Source organism: Sorex fumeus, unplaced genomic scaffold (assembly GCF_029834395.1).
Source record: "Sorex fumeus unplaced genomic scaffold, SorFum_2.1 ptg000131l, whole genome shotgun sequence".
In the NCBI taxonomy this organism is placed as follows: Eukaryota; Metazoa; Chordata; class Mammalia; order Eulipotyphla; family Soricidae; genus Sorex; species Sorex fumeus.
The window spans coordinates 19,835,155-19,841,884 of NW_026606188.1; positions in this window are offsets into that span (position 1 = coordinate 19,835,155).

Below are 6,730 nucleotides of genomic sequence, written 5' to 3' on the forward strand. Positions count from 1 at the left end.
GATCCCCAGGGCTGCCCTACAAGCACAGAGCACAGTTCCAGAGGTTCTGCAACTTGGATTCTGGGTGCCTAGACCCAGTGTGTGATCTCTGGCACATCATCACCACCAACAGTGAGCAGCTTCCTGCCATCACAGCAGCGTCAGCATCAAGTGTAGTTGTGGGACTGAGGGCTGGCACATACTGGGTTTTCTCTCTCCCTTCTTTCTCCTCCTACAGCAGAGGGGTCTGCAGGTCTGCAGGCAGATCAGGGAGTGTTCAGCGGCTCACAGGAGTTGGCTACCACACAGGGAAGGGGACGTTTCTTTCTTAGCGAGAGGAACCACATGGAGCCAGAATGATAGTCAGAATGTTGGGTGTTTGCCTTGCATGAGGCTGAGCTGTGTTAGATCCCTGGCACCCCATTTGATTCCCTGAGTACCTCCAGGAGAGATCCCTAAATGCAGAGCCAGGAGTAAGCTCTGTGTATTTCCGGGTGTGACTCCCCCTGCAAACAGAAAGAATTAGGAACATCAGGGAAACGTCTGGGAACAATGCACCCGTGTCCCTGGCTTGAAGGGCTCAAAACTTGCTCATTTATCTCAACACAGTGTCTGACAATGATTTATTAGTTAATTCTCTCCTCTGAGGCTCCTGGCAAGATCTTGAAAAAAATTTTTGAATCCTTTTTTAAAGGCAGCTCTTACCATCATTTAGGTCCATAATCATTATTCAGTATTCATTATGTTTGTGGACTTCTTCCAGAAACTATCAATTAGCTTCAGTTTAGGTGGTTGAAGGCTGTGAGGGGCTGTGTGGGACATCAAGTTCCAAGAAACACACAGGGCTCCAATGACCCAGAATATCAGCATTGTCAGTGGGGGGAAAGGATTGGTGACATTGGAGCAAGGGGAGTCTCAGGTTAAATGATAAGAGAGGCTGTTTTATTTCTAACAAGTACTCAAATCCACAAGCTCATTATTCCCAAAGGAGTCAAATGCAAGCAGAGAAAATATGTCAAAATAATTCGGCATGGGGGAGAGCTGTATTTAAATTTTTTTTTAAGTTTATGGTGAATTTTCTGTGTGGGTGCCCCATAACGGGACTTGGCCCCAGGAAGGATAGCCAGCATTTGACAGAGCCAAAAGGAGGAGGACTCTCTGGACATTAGAACCTTGGGTTTGGTCCCTGGCAATTGTTCATATGCCTGTGGAGTTGTCCTAGATTTTCTAGATTTTTGAATTTGTAATACTGTCAGCCTCACAGAAGGATGAAGGATGCAATCCTGGAGAAGGGGTTCTTCAGAGGTGGGGTAGGAATTTCCCGGCAGCATAGCAGTGCATTTTTTTCCTGTCTAAATTGTCAAGGTTTAATATCCTAATAAAACTGCAGCAAGTTCAGAAGAACATGGCACACTTGCACTGGAAGCTTCTCTGCTGGATCAGCCCTCTTCCTGCAGTTTTTGCTCTCAACAGTTTTGTGCCATAGCAATTCAATTCAGAAATAGAAACATTGATGGTGTAGTTGTAATGTAGGCAAAAAAGTCTATTTACCAAAGGACTAGATGTTTACTCATTTACATTACAAGTATTTGGAGCACTTGTTCCAAGCACTTGTTCCAAGCACTTGAATTTAGGCTACAAGGCTGACCAAGGCACACATAACTGCTCTCTGAGTTGCAGCAGTGGAGAAAACAGGCACAGAGTTCAAAGATGGTGGGGTTTAAGGGAGCAGGGAGAATGGTGTTTATTTCCACTTGCAGAAATTAGGCTTTAACAACAGTCAAGATGCCCCCTCCCCTATCCCCATAGAGGTGAGAAGAGAAAAGAGGATTTCACACTGACAAGACAGTGTGGGACATTGGAGAGAAAAGCTAGAATACTCTATAGCTGGATCACAGGCTCCTGAGACAAAGGGGCAGAGAGGGGGTGAGGCTAGAAAGATGACAAGACAAAGGCGTTGAGAGCGGAGCTGCAGCCTAAGCAACTGGATGCTGATCCTGGAAGGGAAGCTCGGAAGAGAAATGGCCAGATTGCAAGTCAAGGACGATGATCTAGCTGAGGGTGAGTGGGAAGAAGGCCACCCATGAGTAAGGAAAACAAAGTTCTGGGGTTATTTAAGGGGTGGGACCTTTAGACTTTGGTTGCTAAAAGCCATGGAAAAGAGGAAAATGGACTGGGTAAGTACCAAGATGGTTTCCTGATTCTTTTTGCAGGAGCAAGAAAGATCATTCATTGAGTGGTAATTGGGTGAAAAAGTGGAATGTGATGGAGGAAATAGTAGAGGACATATTTGAGTCAGAATTTAGTTTTCCATGAGGCATTACTGGAGAACGCTGTCAGGCCATGCATGTAGAGGTTCCATTTTCAGAGAAATCTGTCATTTGATACTTGCAGGTCCTAGAATCTCAGTCGATGGAGGTGCACATGCCAAGGGAGAGAGAGCCCAAGGAAACCGAGAAGCAAACTGTGGGCAGAGGAACAGGAGCTAATGGTAGAGAGCAAGCACTGGAGGGGGAGAAGTGAGAGATCAGAAAGCAAAGGAACGGTGAAGTTTAAAAAAAGGCCAAGTTGTTCATCAAGGAATGCAAGGACTGTTGTACCTAGCACCTCTGGAATTGCTATCCAGGCGGGGGAAGATTTTGTAGGAAGGTTAAGGATAAATATTAAAGATAAAAGTCAGTGGATCAAGCAAGTGATGAAAGAAAGTAAGATGGTGAGCTCAGACAAACCAGTCCACCCAGAATCTATCTAGGAAGTAAAAGGGAGACAAAAAGTGGCTCCAAAAGAGGCAGAATTTTTCGTTTTTTTTTTCTTTTTGGGTCACACCCAGCAATGATCAGGGGTTACTCCTGGCTCTGGACTCAGGAATTACTCCTGGAAGTGCTTAGGGGACCATATGGGATGCTAGGATCAAACCTGGGTCAGCCGCATGCAAGGCAATGGCCCTCCACACTGTACTATTGCTCTGGCCCAGAGGCAGGATTTTCTGTACAGGAGAAACAGACTGCAAGAAAACATGAGAAAGAAAGACTGTTGATGGAGCAAGGATGCAGAGACTGCTCAGAGCCAAGATCAGACCTCAAGTCTGCATTTGACTTCCATTATGCAACCTGACGAGGTCCACCTATTTGACATTTTGAGACGCTGATTTGCATTGTGGTTATTTGAGCATATATCTTCTCCTCAGAATTAACCTTAAATTTCTCCAAAGGCAGAAGTCATCTAAAAAAAATCTTTTTTCCATTTGGTAGCTTTTTTTTTTATTTGATTATCACTGTATCATTGTCATCCCATTGATCGTCGAATTACTCGAGTGGGTGCCAGTAACGTCTCTATTCCTCCCAGCTCTGAGATTTTAGAAGCCTCTTCTTATTCATCTTTTCCAAACTATTGGAGGCTTTTTCAGGGTCAGGAGAATGAGACCTGTTGTCATTACTTTATTTGGCATATCGAATACACCACGGGGAGCTTGCCAGGCTCTGTCCATGCAGGCGGGATACTCTCGGTAGCTTGCCGGGCTCTCCGAGAGGCATATATTTATATATTTTTCTTTATGATTTGTTGCCTACCCATAAGATATGGTGTAGTAATTGTGGAAAATGGGTAGGAAGTGTCTTATAATGTGTTGCGTGTCACAATGATTAAATTATACTTAATTAAATCAACAATTAACAGTTGATTAACTGAGTTTTATTATTTTTTCTTTTTTAAAAAATATTTCTCCCCTACACTTTATATAGACATTGTGATTACAAAGTTTTTTGTAATGATTTGTTACAGATATTCAGTTTATCAACACCTATCCCACCACAATTGCAACTCTCCACCACCATCATCTCCAATTTCCCCAACTACCTCTTAAACCTGCCCCCATAGCAGGCCCTCAATAATTTATTTTATATGGCTTGCTATAATTTGCGTAATGAATGATGAAAAAATGTTTCCCCAGAAAAAAGTTAGTGAATATTTTTGTATCTTATCATGGAGCTATTAAGCCCTTGTATAAGAGACTACTTTAACATGTGTTACAGGTTAAGCCTTCTGTGTTGATATTTTGTTAACAGAGATTGGATGTCTTCTACATTACATCCCATCCAATCTGGTGTGCTACTCTTGGTTTATTGAGCTGTAGATTTTGAGTTGTTGTGTGGCCTCAAATGTTTCAGGAAGCCCAACCTTTTTAATGGGTTATACAGCTATAGTTAAATTTTTAACTGGGTGGCAGATTTGGGGCATGTGTGTGACTGCTGAGGCTTCCAGAAGTACAGATAGATGGGGGAAGGGAGCCCATCCCTGACTCAGTGAAAGCCTGGAGATTTAAGTCATAAAAACTTGCATTCCTGAGTTTTTCAATAGACTAAATTCTGATGAGACTCGTCCTGAGCAGTGGAGTCTGGCTGGGAGCATTAATTAAAATCAGCATTAATTAAATTATTCATTCCTTGCCTTCCTAAATACATAGTGAATTCTGTGCTGTACATGGATGTACTGGACACTACTGGGAAATGAAGCTTCTGGGGGGATGCAAGAGTCATCATTTATAAATTCTACTCTCAAGTAATTTATCCCAGAAGACAAGCCTCTTATAAGACAAAGACCTATTATGCAGAGGAGAAGGTGAACAGGTCACACAAGCTTCAATGAACATGTTTGCACAGGACAGGTCCAGTACCAAGTTAGGGAGAAATTAACTTTAGAGAAAATAAAACAAAAAAACTCTGAGTTGCTTTCTGTCTGGGTTGGGAGAGTCAATCACATGAGAGTAGATCTTTGTTCTCAGTAATTTATGCTTTTTCTCATTGTAAACCTCACAGGCACCCAGTACCTTGAGAGGAAAGAAGTGATGAGATTATCTCTGGGATTGGCATGACTTTCTCTTTTAAATAATCCAAGGGAGAACTTGAGTCAATGTACCTAAAGTCAAGGACATCATGGAACTGAGCAATCTTTCTGATTACTGAGGTAGTTTCAAATTATGCTGGCCAAGCTGACAAGATAGGGTCCATCATTGCCAGGGATCCACTTAATTCAAGGCTAGGTATATAGTTCTGATTCAGCGGTTCTGATTCAGCCCAGTAAGCAGTCAAGGAAAGAACCCTCTTCCCCTCTTCCCCTTTCTCTTCTCTGGGGCCAACACAGAGCAACTATACTGGAAACAGAAGCTGAGCAGAACATAATTTAGGGGAGAATGAAATGTGACCATTTCAGGACTGAATTCCGAGCCAGAGTGTCTGTGTGTCTCTGCTAGAGCACCTGCCTTGCCTCTTGAGGCTCTAATGCTCTCCAGCATCACTCCATATCACAGAGTGTGATCTCTGGCACTGCTGCCGCTGAGCCCTGCGCAGCAGCCAAGTGTGGACCCTTGGAGTGGCAACTATTATGACAGCTTCTCTCACAACACACACACACACACACACACACACACACACACAGCAACAATAGCAAACTGAGCTCTTAGTCACCCTCCAAGCTGCAAAGACTTTCACACCATTGTAGGCTATAGCAGATATTGTTGACTGTTGTAGCAGATTTTTTGCCTCCAGATCCCTTTATCATTCTATTTGATTGGGGTTGCGGGAATGTGGGTGATCCAAAGTGGTGTTTGAGCAAACCCAGAGGCCTCACAAGTGATTCTCAGCCAACTTCTGAATGCAACCAATTTCTCTTTCCACTGTAGTGCTAGAATTACCTGGATACCCCTGGCAGGGCTAGAGGGCTTCTTAGGGGTGTACCTGTAATGTTGGGGGTACCATGCAATACCTTCCAGAAATCTGGATCAGGTGCAAGATAGGAACTTCCATCCACCTATTATTATTAATTATTATTAGTAGTAATAGTAGTAGTTTGCCAGTGACAGACAATGACAGTAATAGTAGTAAGCACACTAGCTTTCAGGGCCCTCTAACGTGAAAATTTTCAGGAAAAGTGGGCTCATTGATTGTTGTGTTCTGCTTCAATTTATCTTGGCCCACTTGAATTATTTAGAACAGATTGACTTTGTGGGGGAGAAACAGTATCATCTATACAACAAGCAAACAACATGGAAAAGAGCAGGTGGCTAAGCATTCCTTTTTTTTTTTAAAGTGAAGTAAAACAGTTTTATTGAAAGAAATTTAAAGATACAATGAGAGAGAACAAGAAATTCATGTTCTTGAGAGAACACAGGCTTTTCCAGAGTAGAAAAAAGTCCCTAAGCTTTATTACCAGATTCCGCAAATACAAGAGATTCTCTGTGCATCTCAAAGATGAAGAGCTCCAACCTGTGTATCTCTTGTCTGATGTCCAAGTCTAGCAATGACTCTCTATGGCTGATGTACAGTGCCATGCTGGGACTTTTCTTTACTGTTCTCCTGGGAGGACCCTTACTTCTGTCTTGTTAAAACTTTCTATTATTGTTATATCCTTCCATTCCTTAGGAAAGGCTGCAGACATCGCATGTCTGAAAATATCTTTGTTCAATCTTTATCCATGCTTAATAGTTTTGCTGGGTATAGAACTCTAGGGAAAGTGTTTCTTTCTGAATTTTGAAAACATTCCTTTCTTTTTTGTTGGTTTCTTGCTTTCTTACTTTTGCTAATATACCAAAGGGTTATTATACATATATTTCATTCAGCAGCAGTTGATAACAGAACTCGTCCAGATATAAGATTTAGGAAAAAGAATCAAAAGGTATTGGATGAGTCTCTCAAAGGGTCATCAGATGGCATTAGATGGCAATGCATATTCTAGGACCATTCAGACATACCTGGAC